We start from the raw sequence: 21,881 nt of genomic DNA on the forward strand, positions 1-21,881 counted from the left end.
GCTAAGTTTAAGGATTGTCATGCAGTTAGTGTTACTATGGAAACTGATTTCTTGGTTAGTGACACATTCAATGTATTTATCTCACTCTGCACTTAAACATGAAAAGTGTTCTGTGATTTTGTTCCAGGGCTACCTGAGTTGCATGGAAAGAAGTGTTCATTTTATTAGAAATAAATCCACTGCAGTAAGTAAAAAATTTTTTTTCTATAGTAACACATTAAATTAAACTAGGCTACAGTATTTTCTGGTGAAAGTTGGATGCACTTGTAATTCCAACAGCCTTAAGGAGTGGCAGAGCAATTACACTTCCAAATTGTGACAGCCCCTGCAAGGCCAGAAACACTAGTGCCTAGATTAGTGCCTAACTAGCTTACCCTGTGGAAAAGTCCCAGTGGCTGTTATTTCTTATAGAAGGGACTGAGTTTTTGTCTTCTTACTGACCAAGAACTCTCACCGTTTCCTTTCCATAGTAAGATAAATTAAAAACCACTTCACAAATGACATCAGACAACAGCGATGAAAATTCCTTTAGGTCTAGGATGAAATTTATGCCAGAGCACATATACATTCGTCTGAAGACATTCTGGCGTTTGCCTGCGACATGGGAAACAAAAGTTCCAGCACTCAATGGTAGGTGGTAGAGACTGCATTTGAACCTAAGTTAAATTTAAGTATTATAAGTTCTACTTTTTCTCGTAGGTTCTCCTCTCGCATTATCTAGCCTATTGAGTTATGCCACACAACTGAGGTAGAAGCAGGAGGATATGACAACAAGGCTTTGATCTCTCTCCAGCCCGAGAGCACTCTTGTGTGCAAAGTCAGTTTTTTCTCCAAAGAGCTGAGAGAATAAATTGTCACACACTTTTGGAGAACCAAAAAATTGCTCACTTAGACCACGGTTTTATTCTTCTTTTATAACAAATCATGTTAAATACTTGTGGATCCAAGGCGAAGAATAAGCCAGGACTCAGGCAGCATTTTTATAATTTTTCCAATTTACTAAGAGATTGCCAATGTTCAATAATTTTGCAGAGATCATCCTTGTCCCCTCCACAAATATTTTCTCCTCACTCTCACAATTAGAATAAATAAATAAATAAACAAATAAAACATATATATATGTATCAATAATATATACAAAAATCAATATTTCAGACTCCCTGTATGAAAACCAAGAACAACAGTTACTATGCTTACACTTCACATACATCAGCTTTTAGATGTATCCTAGAAGACAACAATCATTCTGGAAATTTTATTCACTTTTTATTGTTTTGAAATTGTTATAAAACATAACACCTGTAACATCCTCCATATAAATTACCTTTTTTAACTACCCCTGCGAGTCTCAAATAATCATCTGAGGTACACCACAATACAAGATGTTAGTAAAGGGTGGGAATGTGGCCCTTGTGAGGTATACATGTGTAAGAAAAATGTGTTTGTTTTAACAGCATACTCTCTGAAAAGTGATAAATTGTTGTTACAGAAGAGTAAGACTCTTGTGTCTCATTAGGCTACATCAGAAGTGACAAAATACAAGGTTCTTACAGAGCTAATGGCATAACAGCAGATCTTCCACAGACTACACCTGCTAGCTACTGGGAAACTGATAAGCAGATGATCTCTTGGGATCCAATTCAACAGTAAAACTACCAAACTAATGACAAGAAAACCCAAAAAAAGATTACTGAATACCCAAATGTTTGCTTATACACTGCAAAAGCAGATGGGTATAATTTAAACTGGTCCCTTGATGATTATTAACTGCAATATCCAGTATAATCTGGCCTGAAGATTGACATCTTGACAGAGGTTAGAGCAAAAAAAACTTAGCTTCCAGGGCTGAGAGCACTAAATCCTCCTCATTTCTGCATGCTCCTGCTTTCCTCTGTTTCTATTCTGTCCACGGGATATATAGTAGCTTTCAAGAACATTGATTATTACAATCTTTCATTTTAAAAATCCTAGAAAATAAACAAGTGAGATTTTTTGCCAGATAACTGAAGAAATGCACCTACAAGAGGGCTTGAGTAGAGAGATGGAGACAAAGAACAGAGTCACGTAAGCTCAGCGGCAGCTGAACATGGAGCGTTAGGAGGGAAACCACAGGAAATCATTCTTTAACTTTGAGTTCTACTTTCTACTGTTCATAACTTAGAGTCATAAGTGACAAAAGCAGTTTACTAGTGATCAAAACCAATCCTATTTTAAGAATCTAGGACCAGTACAAGTGCCTTGCTCTCAGTGAAATTAACATATTGTCAGGACTGCAATTTTCTAATATTCATGGTATAAAAACCTAGTGCGGCGGGGGAAATGGTATCTGCCACTAGGCTCACAGTTCAGAGAGCACTGATTACATCAAATACATACAGTATGCAGTAGATTTTGGCATCATCTCGATAATCTTGTGTCAGATCTCAAGAACCACAGTGATAATTTCATTGAAGTATGTGATGTGGAATTACAAAGTCTTATTTTGCATCCAAGTTCTGGGCCATTAACACATTTGGGAAGGAAGGGAGTACTTCATTGTACCTGTCATATTATCATACCTCTTACTATAAAAAATAATCATTTTCCATTAGCGAAGGGCAGCACTGATTCTTCATCCAATCCAAATCCCACTCCCACTGAAGCTGCCAGAAGAAGCAGAAGCACATTATTCTCATGCGCGTGAATTTCCAATGATGTGCCTCTCAGCAAACATTATTTCCATTTAACATATGACCACCCTGAAGGTAGCAATTTTTCCATGCATTTTGAGACATAAAAGCAAAATCACAAGTCACAGCAGTTTTGAGTCATGCTTCTTCAGAAAAGAAAGACATTGTCATTGGCTCATAGAAAGTTTTCCAACACAGCTGCTTTTCCTGGATCTTTGACAGCAGAGCTGTGCCTCTGAATTGTAAACATAGCTGCTGCTTTGGCCATCAGAAAATTGGTTCAAAAATATAAACACTTTTGAATAAAATAGCCTTGGACTGTAATTCCCTGTGAGTTATTGAAAAAGATGCAGATACAATTGGAATCCATTCTTTCCCAAATGCTCAGAAACCACAGCAACAGTAATTATTTTTCCTCAAATGCTTTTAAACTCACTCCAGCCATTGTTCGGTGATTTGTAGGCTCTGCAGAAAAGCAGATGGTGTGCTTTGACGATTGTTTATTTTACCAGCCAATTTTATTCCACTGTTGTTTCATATCCTCTCTCCTGCTTGTTGCATCTGCTCATTTCTTCAGGTTATACTTGGGTAATTGTCCTGGGCGACAATTTCTGTGTTGTGTATGGACGGTGCCTAACGCAGGATGTCTCTGCCCCTGGTGCAGGTCTCTGGAGGCAAAAGTTAGACGCTAAACAATCTTTTAGTGCCATGTGCTATCTTGGGTCACTTCAGGTGTAACTTGAAGTTCACTATAATTTTTACCCAATTAAGACACCCAGTAAACAGAAAAGTGCAATTCACTTGGTGGATTTCAGGAAAGAGAAGGTGTCTAAGAAGCTGCAGAAATAGTCTGAACGATGGTCCGCTCAGCATTCCTCTGGGTAAAAAAAGTGAAAGGTCATGGGCCAAGCAAGGAAAACTGTTGACAGTCGTGTCGACACTACTAGCAGTAAGAAGCGATACAGAGGCACCACATACGCACATATGTATTTCAGTCTCTGTAAGCCAATAGATAACAGAGGTCCACCAATCCTCATCTCTCCTGTTCTAGTGAAAACACTATGGCTTGCTCAGAAAGCAGGCTCAAATGAACACAGAAACTCATCCCAGTTATCTAACTGGAGGCAACCCAAACCTTTGGCTACACAGACTACTTTGATTTGAAGCGGCCCACCCACAGAAAACAAGGGGTGAGTACTAGGTAATAACGCCACAGTTCAATTTCCAACCAGTAGAAACAAGCACACCTTTTCTGTTTTGACCAGTTTTTTCCTAAGCAAATTATTCCTGAAAAAACAAACCATGACTTTTTAAAATGTCTTCTTTATTATTATTCAGCTCTCTTCTACTGTTACTTTTCAATACTGTTTAAGAGTCGGTACACAGATGAAGAGCAGTTGCTTCCTTTCGATTAGTCTTAATGCAACTCATTTACTTAAAAACAAACAAACAAAAAATCCCAACGCATCAACTTGACCAGCATTTGCACTGTATTCTCCCACTGGACACCTGCATCCTTAGGTCTTCATTTTCAGCTGTACAGTCTGCGTATGCAACTACATCACACTACCATGATGAATCGTTGTTGTAGGGATCATCTGTTCCATTTGTACATTCTAAATAAAGAAGAGGAACACTTCTGAGTTGTTATTTAAAATGTAAGCTCTTGGCAAATTGGTGGATCAAATGTGATGAAGTAAGTGGACTTGTCCTGCGTCTACCTACGTATTTTCTGTGGCATCACTACTCCGTGAACGGGCTATGAAGTGCTTCAGTTCTCTGGCACTGCAGCCTGGAGATTGTCCCGTCCACACATCCGACGTGGCAGCGAGTTGCTACATTGCTCTTTTACAAGGAACCAAGGAACAAGTTCAAGGAGAAATGCGCACTGCATTGCAAAGCGGCAGCACAACAGGCGAATGGGTGAGAAATGCCAGAAGCGGCTAAAGCAGCAACAGCTGCCCTGAGAGGAACAAAGAAATGGGTCACTGTTGTAAGCCAGAGCACATGTCTGCGTGGGTCTCCTACCCCGTCAGAGCGAAGATTAGATGGTACCTCCCGACACGAGTGCACAAGAACCCACAGTGCCTCGGGGGAGGGGGAATGGAGGGAGATGCCAGATGGCAAATCCAACCAAGAGAAACCACTGCAAAAGCTACCCAGGCTGTCACCAGCCAACAAATACATTCTCCCTTTAACCATTTCTGGGGCAATTCAGGTGTTCAGATTGTTTATCGTTCAGAGCCAGCATAACAAAGCCTCACTCTCAGCTGCTCACAGACATGTCTAACAGCAACACAAAGAGTAAAAAGGAACTTTATTGCTAAATAACTCAGCTAGGTGAAACCTAGCCAAGACTATATAGAATAAGTCACTAATGCTACTTCAAGCATGAGAGGCTAAAATGACAGTAATCTAAACAGAAGGAATATCAACTAGAGTATGAGCAGGAACACCGACGATTAGGTGCAATTTGAACACACCTTTTAGAAGGAACTCAAGAGACTTGTCCAAGCCCAGTGAGTCTGTCTTTGTGCACTCGCATACACACACAGCACTGCTACCACAACAGCTGCTCCAGAGATACTCTTGAGCAAACAGAGCTCCTACTGCAGGCTGAGCATTGAAAGGAACAACTTCAACAGGAGCGAACAAGAACAGTTCCATCAGAGGGTATATTGTAACTTAGGAGGTAAAGCAACATGGTAGGAGATGTAGGGTGAAATCACTTGATGGGTAAAAGAAAGACTATCCATGCCGAGGTGCTTGATGAGGGGAAAGAAGGCCACCAGCTTATTTTCTGGTTGTTTTTTAAGAGATTGATGCAAGAACCACCCAACGGGGCTTAAGCAAAGGAGCGACCCACACTGCTGAACGCCGCCTGCACACAGTTTTGGAGGCTGAAGAATGCTAAAAGCCTCAGTGCCTGTAGGCTAAGAGGAAACTGACCGGAGAGCTTCTGAATATCTAAATTTTGGGCTTAGATGCTTTTCAAGAAAGCTAAGCACATAAATCCTTCTCTAAATGGAGCCCTCCTTTTGAAAAAAGGTGTCGCTGTGGAATGCCATGAGGTTCTATGGAGGTTTTAGGGTGTGCTTCTGTTCCGTGGTACAAAACCTAAGCCAGGGAGAAGGCCACAGAGAAAAGCAGAACACACTAGTGTAAAACAGTGTTAAATGAGACCAAAACCTGTACCACAACCAGAGATGTCTGTAAAGACTGGATGTTCTTTGACGCATTACATAACACATTGCAGCAAAACATTCAGTTGCTTCCAGGACTCTGACCAGTAACAAAAATTAAGTTATTTTTAAAAGACTTGAACCTATGACTTTTAAGAATTATGCTGAATAAATTTTTTTCCACCTTACTTCCTGTATATGAAAATGCATTATTAAAAGTAGCACTGGATCACTTTATATTTTGTTTAAAAATAAACGTCCTTTAACTTCTTTAATTTTTTTCTGTGAAGGATATAAGGGTGAGATAAGAGGAAGCTGAAAAATTACCATCAAAACTCTTTGAAATGGAAATTGCCTAATAACAGATTATCAGTGATAACAGATGATTTGCAGAATGTGACAGTGCATCATGGAAATGGTTTTTGAAATGCTGGTGCACACAAGCCTCTAAAATAGATTTTTATTGCTTTGGCATGTCCAAAAGATCTTGTCTTCCCTTACTGCACTTTTCAAGTAAGTCTATGCATGCTAAGATTGGCAATTTACCCAGTACATTCATGAAAAATTAATGATTTTCAAAGAATATGTAAGTACTGCAGCAGGCATGACTTCGCAGTAAACAGTAAAAAACGAGTGCTATTGTTCTCTGGACTTTGATTTGTAAAAATTTGAAGTAATAAAACAAGGTTTCTAAAATATCTATAAAATTTTGAAGATTCCAGATTGTGCTTGGACTTTAAGGTTTCAGACATGTACAAGTTAATCACAAACCTCAGAAGAGTGGATTCAGTGAGGGGGGGGAGGGAATGAGGATAGTGCCTGTAAGAAACTGTTTTCCTTTCAGATCACTGCCAGACTTTGCAGTCTTGTCCTTTTTTTGTGTAAAATATTACCAGTGTGACCTGCTTTTGCTATTAAAGTGTCTTCCAATGAGAGCAAGAGAAGACATCCTAGCAACAAAAAGACAATATTGATTTCTAGTTAATTTAACATTTTATATGTTTGGAGTTGTATTTATGTGCATTGCTCAGTCATGTGTGTTAGTTCTGCCTTTGGAATTATGCACTTTTTGGTGTTTGCCTAGACTTGTTTAATTTGTTCTTCCAGTTACACCAGTGCATTTCTCTAATTGCATTGCAGCAAAATCAAATCTGGGTGCGGCTGAGCAGTAACGCCAGGGCTCAGCACAGGCTGGAGGGATGCTGGGAGCCGTCGGGGGTCTTGGGGGGTGCAGCTGGGCAGTGTGTGGCCACTCAGGGCCATCCCACCACCCCAGCCAGGGTCCTCAAGTGCCCTCCCACGCCACATGCCCTCCGTGCAGGTAGCAGCCACAAACACCCTCTGTGTCTCATGGTGACTTTGATGGAGAGCATCAACTCATTCACAGCAGTGTCAAGACACGCAAGATGTCCCTTTCTCTCATCCACATCATCCCTTGCAGCCTGCTACAGAGCTGTTTTATCTCAGAAATATGTACACATCAGGAAGAGGGGAATTAATAACACAAGGAGCGTTAACAGAGTCTTCCTCCTACCACGGCTTCTGGGTTTGCATCCTTTATGTGCTTGGAGAGTGGATACCAAGCTGAAGGTGTGCAATTCTCGGAGTCAACAAACGTGGGCTTCGCAGAGGCGCTGAAGCTGACACTAGTTTTCACACTTACCACCTGCAGAATGTGTGAGAGAAAAGCCTACGTATGGTATAGGGACCCCAGCTAGTTCATTTTTTCAGCTCTCATGTCAGCAATAGCAGAGAGAGATTGATCAGGGCATGCTGTAACAGTGATAAAGTGGGAGAAGAGGATCCAGCAGGGCGAGCTGCATGCCAGGCTCCCCCGATCGTGGTCCCTGGCCCTGACACTGCAAGGTGAAGCTCCCTCAGCGCCAGACCCCAGTCTTACAGGGACATCCTCTGGTACGGCGAGGGCGTTAGTTGCGGTGATATGGAGGCTGCAGAGTGAAAGAAAGTGAGGAGAGAAGCAGCCTTTTATAGCAGCTTTATAGCAGAGCGGATTCGGTCCACAAGAGGCACGTGGTTCTTGGTGATGGGGAATTGCACAGAAATAGCCTTTTCACAAATTTCTACTGAGCTGCTAAAACAACCACTCTAAAACCTTGTTATTTCAAAACCCTACAGCTAGGGAATTTGTCAGTGAAATTTGCTGTGGTCCAGATGCGTGACAGATAGAAGGGAGACACTGAATATTTACACCAATCCCCTCCTACACAACCCTTATCTCCTTACCCAGACTTCTGTATTCTGTACTTCCAGTGCCGAATTCCCCAATTTCAATCTGCAGGGAGCAGCAGGAACAGGTTCAGTTTTGTCCTAAAGTGAGGGAACACTGCTACGTATTGTGTGTTCACCTCAAGGTTGCTTTGATCAAAAGGAATATGTAACCCACTGCTTAGCATGTTAGAGGGTCCCCTTCTGTGTCTTACCCAGAGGAAGGTGCTAGTTGTTAGTCACTGATTACTGAAAGCAGTTGATGGAAGTAGGCCAGAAATTCCTCAATTCCCTGCATGTCACCCATAAAAAGAAAAAAAAAAAAAAACCAGAAAAAAAAAACAAACAATAAACAAACCAAAACCTAACAAAAACCTCACCAAAACACAGACTTTTTGAATCGGTACTATGTAGACCTGACACTTCAAATAACTCATATGTCTGTGCAAAGTGCAACAATGGCTTAAATAAACATTTAGTTTTTCTAAACCAAATTGTGACTAAACGTCGGTTCTGTATTTGAAAAACAGAGTGGTGACTGGCTTGCGTCCAGACTGAACTTCTGAGTCTGTGAAAATTTCAACCAGTGATTTCAGTTTGTATTAATTACAGAAATGAAGGATTCAAGCTCCTTCATATCTGGGCAAGTTGGTTGCTTTTGTCTTTAATAAAAATAGCTTTCCCAGTTAGGAAATAGGTGCAGGGAGTACCACAGGAATAATTCTCTAAAGAACCCCTCCAATAGCAATAGTGATGACAAGAATTTTAACTGGTTTCAAGAGGCAGCTACTACCTACATTTTATGAAACTGGGACCATCTACAACAATATAGGTCTGGCCTCTAAAATCTAGAAAGCCATTTTTACCTGGTTAAATATATTTCACCCTCTGAAAGGCTAAAAAAAGCCCTACAGAAACTATTCATTTCAACAGGCTTTGAATGAGCCGCCAGAAGATATTTGAACGTCACTGTGTCACTTTTTCAGTCATCTAACACTCGCCCTTCATATTCTTAAGACTGTCTTCCCTGATACTTGAGTCATTTATGCACTATACCATGAATGTTTCCATAATTAGGAAGAAAAGAATTTCTATTATTCCTATTTAACGAGGTACAGAAGCTATTCTTTGACACATACAGTGAATGAATCCTTTTTAGATAAACAAACAGCTTTACCTGAATTTTCTACTTACTTCCTTCTCCTGTCGTATGACAGATGATTTCATGGCATTTCTGGTATAGTTTGTTTTTATTTTCTCTAAGTGCACCTTGCTTCCTCTCGCTCAGGTGCAATGATACAGTAATTGAAGGTTTTCATCACCTCTTACCCGCAAGGAAAGTCTTGCCTCACCCTTCATCTCTAGAGGACATCACATTAGGAGATTAAGACTGACTATTGATGAATAACTTCATCTTCCTGTGAAACTGCAATGGGTGCCACCCAAAACATAGAAGTCCATTCTGAAGGAGGAAAGCTAAAGTAAAATCTGAATTTATTCCCTTATTTCTAGCTGAATGCCTAAAAACCAGCACAGACAAAAACAAAGCAAATAAAAACCTGGACCTCCTGATGCAAGTGAAGATTTTGTCAAGTACAATATTGTGGAAAGGATTTCATGCACCATCATTTAGAAATTCATATTTGAACATACAGCCAAACTGCTGCTCCAACGCCCGAAATGTCTTTGCTTTTACCAAAACCAAATCCCACCTTTGCAAAATAATTTCTGGTGTTGAATACTGACGCCTTTTTTAATGTTGTTTCATTGTTACTTTTTATTTTTCTCAAATCCAATATTTTTCTTTTAATTTATTTCAGAAATGTGTTTTTAGAGAATCTTAAATAAGTACAGAAGCACTTTATCTATCTTAAGCATGTTCTCTTCACCAGGGATGGTCCCTCTCCCCCCAAAACTCTCATGCAATCTGTTTATGTTCTGATAAGGAAGCCAATAACAAAAAAGTATACATTAAAACTGAGAAAGATTAATTCAATAGAAACTCTTTCATTATGACAGTATTGCATTTTCATTAGGCCAAGTGCAATGTCCTGGGTCCGGACAATCCCCAATATCAATACAGACTGGGGGATGGATGGAGCAGAGAAGGACTTTAGGATTCTGGTAGAAGAAAAATTAGACATCAGCCGACAATGTGTGCCTACAGCCCAGAAAGCTGACTGTATCCTGGGCTGCAGCAAAATAAGCATGGCCAGCAGGTCACAGGAGGTGATTCTTCCCCTCTCTCCACTCTTGAGAGACACCACCTGGAGTACTGCGTCCAGCTCTGGGGTCCCCAGTACAAGAAACACATGGACCTGTTGGAGTGGGCCCAGAGGAGGGCCATGAAAATGATCAGAGGGCTGAAACACCTCTGCTAGGCTTAGGATTGTTCAGCCTGGAGAAGAGAAGGCTCTGGGGAGACTTTATTGTGGCCTCTCAATATATAAAGAGGGCTTAAAGGGAAGGTGGAGCAAGACTTTTTACCAAGGCCTGTAGAGACAGGACAAGGGGCAACAGTTTTAAACTGAGAGTGTGTAGGTTTAGATTGGATATAGGGATACATTTTTTACAATGAGGGTGGTGAGACACTGGAACAGGTTGCCCAGAGAATCTGTGAATGTACCATCCCTGGAAGTGCTCAAGTTCAGGCTGGACAGGGCCTTGAACAACCTGGTCTAGTGAAGGATGTCCCTGCCCATGGCGGGAAGGTTGGACTAGATGATCTTCAAAGGTACCTTCCAACCCAAACCATTCTTTGATTCTGTAATTCTATGACTTCTTACTGATAGATTTAATTCATACAACAGAATGTTTTCCTACGTAGACCACTTTGCATGAGGAGTCAAAGAGGTAAGAGCCTGGTTTGTGCATCTCGTTCCACTTTTTTTCACTCTCCAGCCTGGTTCTCCACTCCCCTGGTTCTTCCACTTCTTCTGTGTTATCTCAAAAGACCTTCTGTTCCAAGGCTGTCTCAAATGTCATTTCTTTTCTGCAACCCTGTCCTTTTACGTGTCTTTCATTCCAGTTCAGAGTTCACTGCTTTTTCCTGGTAACCTTGACCACTTGTGATACTTCTCCCCTGCTTCATTAAATCTCTGTCCCACAAAGTTCTCCACTCACATATCTCACATAGGCACGAGAAATCCAGTGTAGTTCAGCCTATATGAATGTATACACTGCTTATACGCTCGAAGTGAAATGCTTTGCTGGGTTTGACAACCACAGTCAGTCCCATGGAGACTTATGACCATCTTTCATGGAAACCACAAACAGCTTAGAGGAGTTTTTTCACTTTTAATTAACCTAATAAGAAAATCTGACTTGGTTTTTAAATTATTTCATTAACCATTTTGGGCACTACAGATTAGCAGCTAAGAACAAACCTTTCAACCGGCTGCTGGAGGAGGCTGATTTTTAGAGCTAATGACCATCATCTAAGGGCTTTCAGGTGCCTTGAAATCTGCAGTCCTACGTGAAGCCAAGAAGAACTTTTTCCTCCTTTTTTTCAAATACTTGAAATACAATAAGTCTTCATTAAACCTTCTTACTTGCCAGATGGTTATTTTTGCCTGTTTTCACTGTTACTATTTTTCATTCACCCAAAACAAGCTGCACAATAAACAACATAAAACAGATATTGGATTGTAAAACTGCAGCAATACTAATTGCGGTATGAAAAAATGTTCAGGACTTATAAGCCCTTCATTTTTCTGTTTCCATAGCAAATAATGGCATCTTGGTCCACTTCTAAATGACATATCATAAAAGAAATAACATTGTCATGCAGCATTTCTGCATTAAACTGATGAATTCTCAAAAGGAAATGCAGCCTTAATAGGTATGTAAGTGATCATTATAGAGAACCCGATTTGTTAGGAATTTCCACCTAAAGGCATTTTCAACATCAGTTTTTCTCTATTAGCAAATGTTGACTTTTTAATGAGATCATTGCTGCAGTCTCCGGTGGTGCTATTTCAGTTTGTCTCCAATTATAAACTCAGTAGGTCACAGCACAGCCTGAGAAAACAAAGAAAAAGAAAAGAGAAAAAAAAAAAAGAAAAAAACCACAGAGAACTAAACCTATCAATAGTCCCATTAAAAATATCACGTGCCAACTCTGGGCTGAGGGGGCAATCAGTGGACACAGTTTCACAGTTTCATTTTATGCTGAAAGAAATACTAACATGTCCCTGAACAGATTACTTTTAAACCTCACATGGCTAGGGTTTTCACCTGAAGAAATATGAGCAGTCCACCTCAAGTACTCGGGGCATCAGCTCAAGCCTGCAGCAGAGGAGTGCTGTGAGAAAGTAAGGACATAGACACATTATCATTGTAGGCCAGCTGGGAAGTGTGCTTTTGAACACAATTTCCCAATTGCCTCCACGTGTTGGTTCATGCCACAGAGCAGGCTCAGACCATAAAAGCTATATTCTTTCTGAATGACAATGGGGAGGTGAATGCTCCCCAGGGACTTGCTGAATGCACTCCAACCTCTAATGGGTATTCAGAGCAGAGGACTTGACTAACATTTCGTTGAAACAACTCCACACCATCTCCAAAAAACAGCACCGTAGCACTAACCTTGTCTGTAGCCTAACAGGTCACAGTACTTATGAGCATAGACACAGCTGAGCTGTAACATGACAAGAGACAACTACATCACTGAGAATCTTTTCCTTGACCTTAAGCAAATTTCTATTCCTCTTGAAAGTGCTCAGAAATTTTAAAAACTGACTCATTAACAGAGCTTCCTTACAAAAAGGAAAGTTGTCTTTGCAGCTACCCAGTTAGCAGTAGCACTGAAGGATGGAAAGGTCACAGGAAATTAACATCACTAGAACAACTCAAAGCATTGTTTTGCCCAAACCACAAGGGGAGAGGGAGGAAGGGCAGGATAAATTGACTGTGAATACCGTTAGACTGGAGGTCAGAAAAAGACTTGTAACCCACAAAGGAGTCAGAAGTCGAAAGCACCCCAGAGATTGCTGTTATCACTGTTTCTGGCCAGTTCAAAGATGAAGCTTGACCGTATTTTTAAAGGGATTACATGAAATACCTGGCTGTGAATACAGTAGATTAGACTCTGTGGCCCAGTAAATCTCTTTCACTCTTATTTTCTCCTAAGCTCCTGAGGCACAGATGTACTATGGGTAAGTGTGAATATCAGAAGGGATGAGGACTTATTCCCACCCAGATCCTGTGTTACCACTGCCTTAGCAAGTGAGAATCGGCACGGTTCCTTCTCATCAAACACTTCTTCAAAGCCTGGAAGAGAAGAAGGACAAGACAGTCTAAGGAAACTGATAGGAGACCACTGTTCCTCATGTTGCTCTCTCCCTTCTCCAAGAATTACTAACACAACACGCAACAGTAGATGCTTATGTTAAAAGATTTTCTAGTTTTTATGGAAGATTTGCAACCAAAATCATGGTATTTTAGCAGCACATGTATACAGAAGATTGCATGGTTATAAATCTTATTATCCTAAGATTCTAACTTTTAGGTAAAAGCACTTACAGTGAATGTGGCAACAAACAAAGCAATATTGCTGTGCATGCAGGTAGAGGTGTGTGCAACTGTTGATGGGGAAGGATTACAAAGACAAAGCTGTTTGGTAATTCACAGTTTTCCACTTCATTCCAGGAGCTTCACAAAAAGGAAAGCTATTTCCATGTTTTAAATGCAGAGACAAATGAGAGGAGCATACTCCTTCACACTTATTTACAGAGTTAGTAGTGTCCTACTCTGCAGAGAGCAGCACGGTACCCTGGGGCACCAGGGGTGTCTAAAATCACAGACCAAGAAGTCAGGAACCTCTCTGTCATCCTCAAACAGTACAACTTTCCACACCCTTTTTGCTTCCCTGCAGTTAGTTCCTTTTCAGTACATCTCTTATTAGTTGCCAGCAAGTCTTTATCACAGGTTTTTCTTTAGCAATGTCAGGCCAGCTTGGCCAATGCTCTGTAGGAAATAGCTCTCTGTGCTGTTAAGGAGGACACATGGTGCAGCTGCACCATCGCTAAGCGTAACAAAAATTGAAAGGCTGCAGGCTTATGATCACCAGGAAAAGAAGGTTTGACACTGCAGAATGGAGGCTCCTGAACAAAATACATTTAAGATCATCTCATACCATTCTGACATCTTTGTTCTGCAAAGTCCAGCCATGACAGTGACTTGGGTTCATCCTGAAGTATCAGTTTCTTTTACTTTAATTGCCTCAAGGACATGTCTCTCTTTTTTTCAAGAAGGAGAGTGTTCTTAAAGTAATAAAAAAAAAAAAAGAAAAAAAAGAAGTTTATGTTAACACTACATAAATGTGACAAACCAACTTATTTGTATAAATGCCTGTCAAACTTTGTATTTAGACTCCAGGCATTTTGACAGAGAATCTTTTATTGACAAACATACCTGGCCATTGCAAAAGGAAGGAAAAGGAGAAGGGGGAAAAAAAAAAGACCTATCTTCAGACTTTAACAAATAAGAGAGATTCTAATCAACACTAAGTTCTGCTAATGGCACCATCTATTTAATTGAAGCTGGCTTACAGACAGGATCGTATTCATCATTTACACCTGGAAATAAACAGGGAAGATAAGCTGCAAAACAAAACTCCATGGAAATTTTATCTTATTATCTGCTAGTACAAGTCCAGAAGAATATCAAGTGATTTTGGTTTCAGGATGGCCTCCCTATGCCATGCTCACACTGTTTAGGGATGCCAAGGAGGCAATCCTTTCTGCATCCAGAGAAAGCCCCTGAATTAACAAGAAGTGTACAGACAATCATTTTATTTCATTTTTGACATCAGGTTTTTGAAGAACATAGCTCTAGGGAGTAGGTAAATCTTCACAGTTATATTCAGATTTATCATTATTAAGAAGACTATAAAAAATAATTTCAGACTTACTCTTTACTTAACCATTCAGAAATTACTTCTTAGGGACCTGGCTCTCCAATGGCCTTCCCTGAAAGAAAACTTTGCAAGGTTAAGGACAGAGGCACAGCTGTTGTCCTTCCTCCTTTTCTGCAACCAATACTTTTGTGAAAAAACCTTAGGTTTTGTGAGAACTACTGGACATAAAGCACTGGAGTTGCGGAAGCTGCTGCAGAAGACTTCCTGAAACCAACAGCCGAGTGTTCTGATGGATGTCTGAAAACTGAGATTGAGAACACCCTGTATGTAGAGAGATCAGCAAATTCATGGTGGTGATATTGCTTTCTGAAAAGCACTTGTCAGCCCTGATAATGATTGCTTTATGCAATGCCTATCAGTGTGACAATAAATATTTTTGTTTGGGTTTCTTTCAAAAATGGTAATATAAAATCATATATATATTATATCGGAGCTGAGGTTTTTTATCTGCAACAGTGATGCCCCTTACATGCCAAGACCTAAAGTCAAAAGATCTGCCAGGCATCTCAGTGAACTTTGTTACTCTTTCCCCTACATTGAGTGCCTTTTGCACTCCTCCAGAGAGCTTCCCTTCTAACTGCACCTCACTTACACCTCACCATTAGGTATCACAGGTATCTTGTAACTTTTCTGCCAAGTCTGTCACTCCATTCAGCCATCATGTTAGATAAAATAGCATCCCGCGCCTATGGGAAAGCTTTTGGCATACCCAGGCCACTGCTGAGCGTAACAAAAAGTTAGAGGATATCATGCTTACAATGGAACCAGAATGTTTTGGCAAAAGGAGACCTGAAAAATGAATAAACTGAGTGAGACAGAAAAAAAGACACAGAAATGGGTTCAAAATTCAGCAGTCAAATGTGAAAGCTAGGAAACTGGAATTAAACAGAATACAAGAATCACTCACTGGACAAGAAGCACAGGGAATAATTCCTCTAAAAAGAGATTTGTAATAAAGTCAGTAGCTCCCAACGAGGGCATTCGGGATTCCTTGAGGTCAGTGAAAGTTTTGTCACTGAGATCAGAAGGATCTGAAGTTTCATGACCGGAGGCTTGGTGTTCCTCTCAAGACTGCCTGGTTTTACACTAATGAAATTTCCTTGTTAGAGCAAAGATCTGAATATTGCATTTGCCTAAGCCAGTAGCAGCAAGAATATCTCTGGAGAAAGTGAAATACTACATTAGTGTATCAGGAAAAAAAAAAATTGAAAGCACTTTAAGTGGCAGGTGTTTACTCTTAAAAGTCCACCATCATTTTAATTTACATCAGCTCTAGCACTTAATGTTTATTTACATCCAACAGTGAGCCAACACTTCATTTTTGGTACCAGTTAGCACTTTTTCAAGGCTTTAAAGGACTGCCAAGATTTGCAATAGAAGGAAGTCCATTAGTTTCCAGCTCACCTCTCTACTCTACTGGGAAAAGTCCTTACCTTCCCACTGGGAGAAGCACCCAAGTTCTTGATGTACTAAACATTAGTCTACAAATTCTGCATGAAATTTAGTAATGCAGAGTAAATTCATAGTATTTAAAGACTCCTATTGTATCAGCTCTTTTTAGTTTTAAAGATCTCTATCATGATAAAAAGCTGTCCTACCACTGAAACAAATTCAAGCAGCAACACGATTTCAATGTCCTCAGCACTTCCTAGAAACTGCAGCATTTAAAAACAAGTTACGTTTTGATGAGGGGTCTGGTACACAGGACGCCTGCATTAGGTACCTACAGGCCCATTGCAGACACATCTAGAGAGGGAAGAGGACCATGCCCACAGGCGGACATCTTTCTGCACTGCCAAAGCCCGAAGGCATTTGCCATGACCTCAAGCGATTTGTCATAGGCTGCTCAGCCAGAGTGCAGGAGAACAGGGTGCTGGATCTGAACCCCCCTTGGATGTCATTTTATAATGAGTAGCATTTTAGGTAGTTATTAGAACTGGGAAAAAAGGAAACTAAATACCATTATCATTTGCTATGGTGAAGGCAAGCTGTAGCTGTAAGGACTTGTCTGACAAATTATATTGCACAGCACATGCGGCATTGTTTCTAAAAATCATCAGACCTGAATTATTTCTAACTAAGGAAGAGTTCATGACTTCCAACACCTTCTGTCCAAAATGAGATTTCCATTTTAGAAAAGCAAAAGTACCTGTGTCTCTCAATAAAATAAAATAAAGTAAAATAACACCTTTCAATTTTATTTACAACAGTCATAGAATAAAACAGCACTGACACAGGGCCCTCTTTCAGCTCCTTTCCAAACATTTTACAAAGGAATGGAAGCATAAATGGATGATGAAGAACGAAGAAAAGCAAATGCAGGTACATGACTGTATTGGGTGCAGTGTCCAGGTGTTGGCAGTGGGAGCATTTAAGAAAGGGCGAAAACGCCACACAGAGAGAGGGCAGAGAGAAAGGAAAAATAAATAAATGAGAAGTGTAAAACAGCAGGATTAACACCAGGAGGTGCCCCAAGGCAGAGCAGGTGTCCACACTGCAGCCCATGGAGATGAGCCCACGCTGTATCATTTCATGAAGAGCTGTATCCCATGGGAAGGACCCACGCTGGAGCAAGGGAATGGTGTGAGTAGGAAGGAGAGGCAGAGAGGAACTGTTAAGGACTGACCACAACCCCCATTCCCCATCCACCTGCACTGGTAGAGGAGTGAAACTGAGCCTGGAAAAGGAATTGTTTTAATTTTTGTCTGTTTCTCACCATTCTACTCTACTTTTAATTGGCAATAAATTAAATTAATTTTCTGCAAGTTGAATCTGTTCGGCTTGAGACAGTAACTGGTAAGTGATGTCCCTGTCCTTACGTCGACTCGTGAGCTTTCTTATCTTATTTTCTCCCCCTGCCCCTCTGGGTTGGGGTAGTATGAGAGTGGCTGGGTGGGAGCGTGGCTGTGTGCCAAGGCTAACCCACCACAGCGACTTACTGAAGGTCACATAGCAATTCACAATAGCAAAGCCAAGAACAAAAACCATCTCTCTGTCTTCCCAGTGCAGCGTATGTTATTTTAGCCAGCTCTCTAGTTCCCCTCGGACATAGCTGCAGGAGGACAACCCAATTCACACAGACTTGCACAGGAAATGTCAACATGGTACAGAGAGTAGCCAACAAGAGCCCTGAGGCTGGGGCTAATCCCTGGCCCAGGGCAGCCGGACAAACTTCAATCGCATTGGCACAGTATGGCTGAGGCTTAAGAGGCCTCACAGCTGATTTCAGTAAGTGCTTTTGGCACTAGCCAGATCAGAAACTTTTCATGCAAATAGCGTCTGCAGAGCGTCAAGAAGTCGTGTCAGAATAATGTTATTTTTATACTTGGGTGTATCATCTGCAGTTCACTCTGAAGACTAAGCTGTTGTATAAGGCAAACCTTACACAAGAGGGTAGGGGAAAAGCAAAAATACTCAAATTTTCTTTTTCTATTAAGATTTTCACATGCCTTCTAAACCACTGCCATGTAGTCATCTATGACTTAAGATAAATAAATTTTTGAATTTTATGACATGCAGTTGAAAAACAGTTTCCATCTGGATCAGAAGAAAGAGAAAATAAATTATAGTCAAAGTCTATTTGTATATTTAAGGTACATTTAAACTAACTATAATGGAATTTCACTAATATAGCTACAGTAAGTACTTTTGTGGAAGCATCCCTCATATTTATACTGGATTTTGGAAAAATTCCAATTTATATTGGAAAATGACCCATTTACATTGAGAAAAACCTTTTCTTTTTTTTTTTTCTTCCTCTCCAGTACCATACTAATCGGCTCTGCTCAAATTCAGTGCACCGCCAAAAAGCCACACAAAATACCCCGATCACCATCTGTATATAGGGATACACACAGGGCTTCCAAAAGAATAGCAGCAATCACATTGGCATGGACAAGCATTCCAATCTAAAGGCATTTTGGCGCCTTTTCATCTGTATGAGCTACCCACCAGGACAGAACAATCACGAATCTACCATGGCACATAGCTGCAAATGGTCAAAGACCACATCAGTTGTCATCATTTTTTACATTTGCCTGCGAGCAGAGGCAAAGCTAGTTATTCCGCTAAGCAAGTTGTCAGGCGTTTATTCCGAATGACCCATAATTTCAATTAACTTTTGAGCATGTGTGTTGTGCCCTACTATTAGGGCACAAATACTTCAATAGTTTTTCAAGGTGCACAAGTGGTAGCAGCTCACCCCATGGCAGACAATAACGTAAAAAAAGTATATCCATGGACTAAAGTTGCATGTTTGCAAGACAAAGCCAAAGAAATCAACTGTTTCAGTACTTTTGCCTCATGCACCTCTGGCTGTGTTTCAGCATTTTCAAGGCTGCTTAGAAAAATGAGATGTGTTACAGTGGTAGTAAAACTTGAGAAGTTTTGCACAAGATTTCCTTTCCCCAAATAAAAATGGTCAGTTAACTTTTTACAGAGGTATTTATATAGCAATCACTTGCAATGTGAAGTTATTACCAACAATATTCTTGATCAGGTTAGCATCATAGAAGTATGCTGTGCTTTGTATCACACTGTACTATGCCAACAAAAATTAAAATATATTAGTGTATTTCTGTGGATGTATACGGGGACATGCAATCAGGACATGTAATCACTCTCACAAATTAAATATTTTAAGATGCATTCTCATCAGACTAACAAACACAAATGTAATCTTAAAGCTTTGATCTTTGAATCCTCAGGCTGTAGAAAGTCTTTGATTTTATACTGATATGTTAGAGCTGTGAACTTGAACAAGCCATAGAAAAGTGGCAGCAGAATCGAAATAAGTTTGGTCATGATAAACTTGTGCTGAGTCTACAAGATAGAGTGCATAACCAAGAATTAGAGAAGAGACGAATGTTGGGGGATATGCTAATGAGTTGGAAAAGATCTAAAATCAATAGTGATAAAGTTTTTACAGTAAAAGTGGAAGGAAAGGCATAAACACAGACCTCTGTAAATAATCCATGATGACAATCTCATCTGGTTTGGAATTTAAAACAAACACTATTCGTTGCCCAAACACCTCTCGCAAGAAAATGCATGTTGCTCTTTCTATTTTATTCATAACAGTTCCCAACAGGTGATGCATTCTTACTCTTTTGCGTAAAATGTAAGTCACATGGGGGAAAGCAAAATAAAGGGCAATAATTTCCATCTGCCACTTTTATTTCATCGGATTATACTGTGAATTCAGATATGACCCTATCCCCAAGTACAACTATAATATAAATGCACTCTTTTCATTATTTGACAGTTAACCAATACATTTCTAAGGTTTGAGAGGTGCTGTTGATCCAGTAAAGCTCCAGACCAGCTTTTTTATTTGTATTGAATAGCACCCTGCTATCTAGGTAGCCCTGCTCACCTCAATGTGGAGGAGAAATACAGATTCAGAAAAGACTTGCATTCACAAGTAAAGCTCAATTTTTAATTGTAAAATTGTTACTCAATTGTAAATTGAGTAAATGCTCAAATTAATTGAACGTCAGCTAACTGAGGAGCTGGAGAAGCTTAAAGAAAAATAGATTGCTCAATACTAAAAAAGGGTAAAGAAATAGATGAGTAAGAATCATATCATCAAACAATCACTTTGTTTGAAGTTTTTGCCTCAAAAAATATTCCAGCTGTTAAAAGCACCTAACTGGTAAACTCTAAGTTTCCTTAAGCACACAATAATATCTCAGCTTACCTGCTGTGTCTATCAGCTCAGAGGGGTCCCATTCTGACACCTTGTCTTTCAGCTGTTGGGATCAGCGAGACTGTCCCCGAAGGGCTTTAGTTCCTAGGAGGTGGTGACTGACCGCAGGCTGCGACCTCCTCTACCTCTCACAGGCTTCTTGCTTGCCTGTGGCTGTGTCACTGTAAGAGTTCCTTGTGGGAGGGAGTGTGAGAGGGGCAAAACATTTCTTTCACTCACTCCCCATTTCCAGCAGAGGCACTATCCTGTCACTTCAAGTTGCATGCCCTTAAGGTGAATAAAGCAGCAAGTGAAGAAGAAAATGCTCATTTTTACACAAGGCTCAAAGTTTAAAAAGAAATACTAATAAAGTCTTCTGAAACATAAAACAACCACTTTTGGAGTCAGTAAACTTCTGCTGCTGAGAGGAACTGGGAAAAAAAACCAGAGAGGAACTTCTGTGCCTATAGGGGAGACATCTGACAGGAAAGCAGCTTATTGAAGAGGAAGGGACTGGCTACAGAAACATTTGCATGACCAACAGCCTGGAGAGCCATTTTCCTTTTGATTCATTTTCTTTCTTCTGCACAGTGAAAGGAACACCTGGATACAGAAATAATGCACAGCTAGTTGTCTTCATACCCTTGAGAGATGACGTCTACTATCTGCCTTTTAACCCAGCTCCAACAAACAGGCATTTCTACGTGTAGTTTTGCTATGCTCCCTTCTTCTGTATTTGAGGATTCATCTTGTATTTCGCATGTCACAAAGCATACTAGGTTTTTAATTATTTTGGTTTTACAAAAGAACAGATCATTTAACTATAAAACTTTTCCTCTTGCTTTTGGATAAAACTTTAACTTGCTTTTGAGTAATCCTGCATTTCTCCCTTTCATTGGAGAAAGGTCAACTAGAAAGGTGCTGTGACCCTGAATATCAACACTATTTAGTAAGAGACAGTTTTTATCATTCTTTGTCACCCTTCTCATGTTAGGTGTTCTCAGTGATTTTAGTGGGGATGCTTAATCAATGGAAATCCTCAGTGAGCAGGTAGTATGAGCTATGCAGAGTCTGGCTGTAAGTAGTTATTTAAAGCTCAAGGAAAATGTGGGCTTGGGGTCCAAAGACCAGTTTGCCATTTATCCCAAATTCAGATGACCAAGCAGAAACACAGTCTTCCCCTAATCAGCAATAGCTAA

General features: G+C 40.2%; 1 protein-coding gene and 1 long non-coding RNA gene across 11 annotated transcripts in view; one reads left to right on the top strand and one right to left on the bottom strand.

Moving 5' to 3' along the window:
• LOC128902273 (uncharacterized) overlaps positions 1–8,546 on the top strand; it is a 39,815-nt gene extending 31,269 nt beyond the window's left edge. For 4 of the 9 annotated variants that reach the window (XR_008463711.1, XR_008463718.1, XR_008463717.1 and 1 more), the window contains one exon: positions 128–8,546. This is a non-coding gene — a long non-coding RNA (uncharacterized LOC128902273). The remainder of the gene's footprint in view (positions 1–127) is intronic. The other 5 variants (XR_008463713.1, XR_008463719.1, XR_008463714.1 and 2 more) reach the window with 4 other exon arrangements.
• Positions 1–21,089, bottom strand: part of KCNN2 (potassium calcium-activated channel subfamily N member 2) — a 128,144-nt gene extending 107,055 nt beyond the window's left edge. Inside the window, exon 1 of one of the 2 annotated variants that reach the window (XR_008463710.1) lies at positions 20,695–21,089. The gene's annotated coding sequence lies outside the window, so the exon portion shown is untranslated. The remainder of the gene's footprint in view (positions 1–20,694) is intronic. The other variant, XM_054184925.1, reaches the window with a different exon arrangement.
• Between the last annotated feature and the right edge of the window lie 792 nt (positions 21,090–21,881).

Source organism: Rissa tridactyla, chromosome Z (assembly GCF_028500815.1).
Source record: "Rissa tridactyla isolate bRisTri1 chromosome Z, bRisTri1.patW.cur.20221130, whole genome shotgun sequence".
Classification (NCBI taxonomy): Eukaryota; Metazoa; Chordata; class Aves; order Charadriiformes; family Laridae; genus Rissa; species Rissa tridactyla.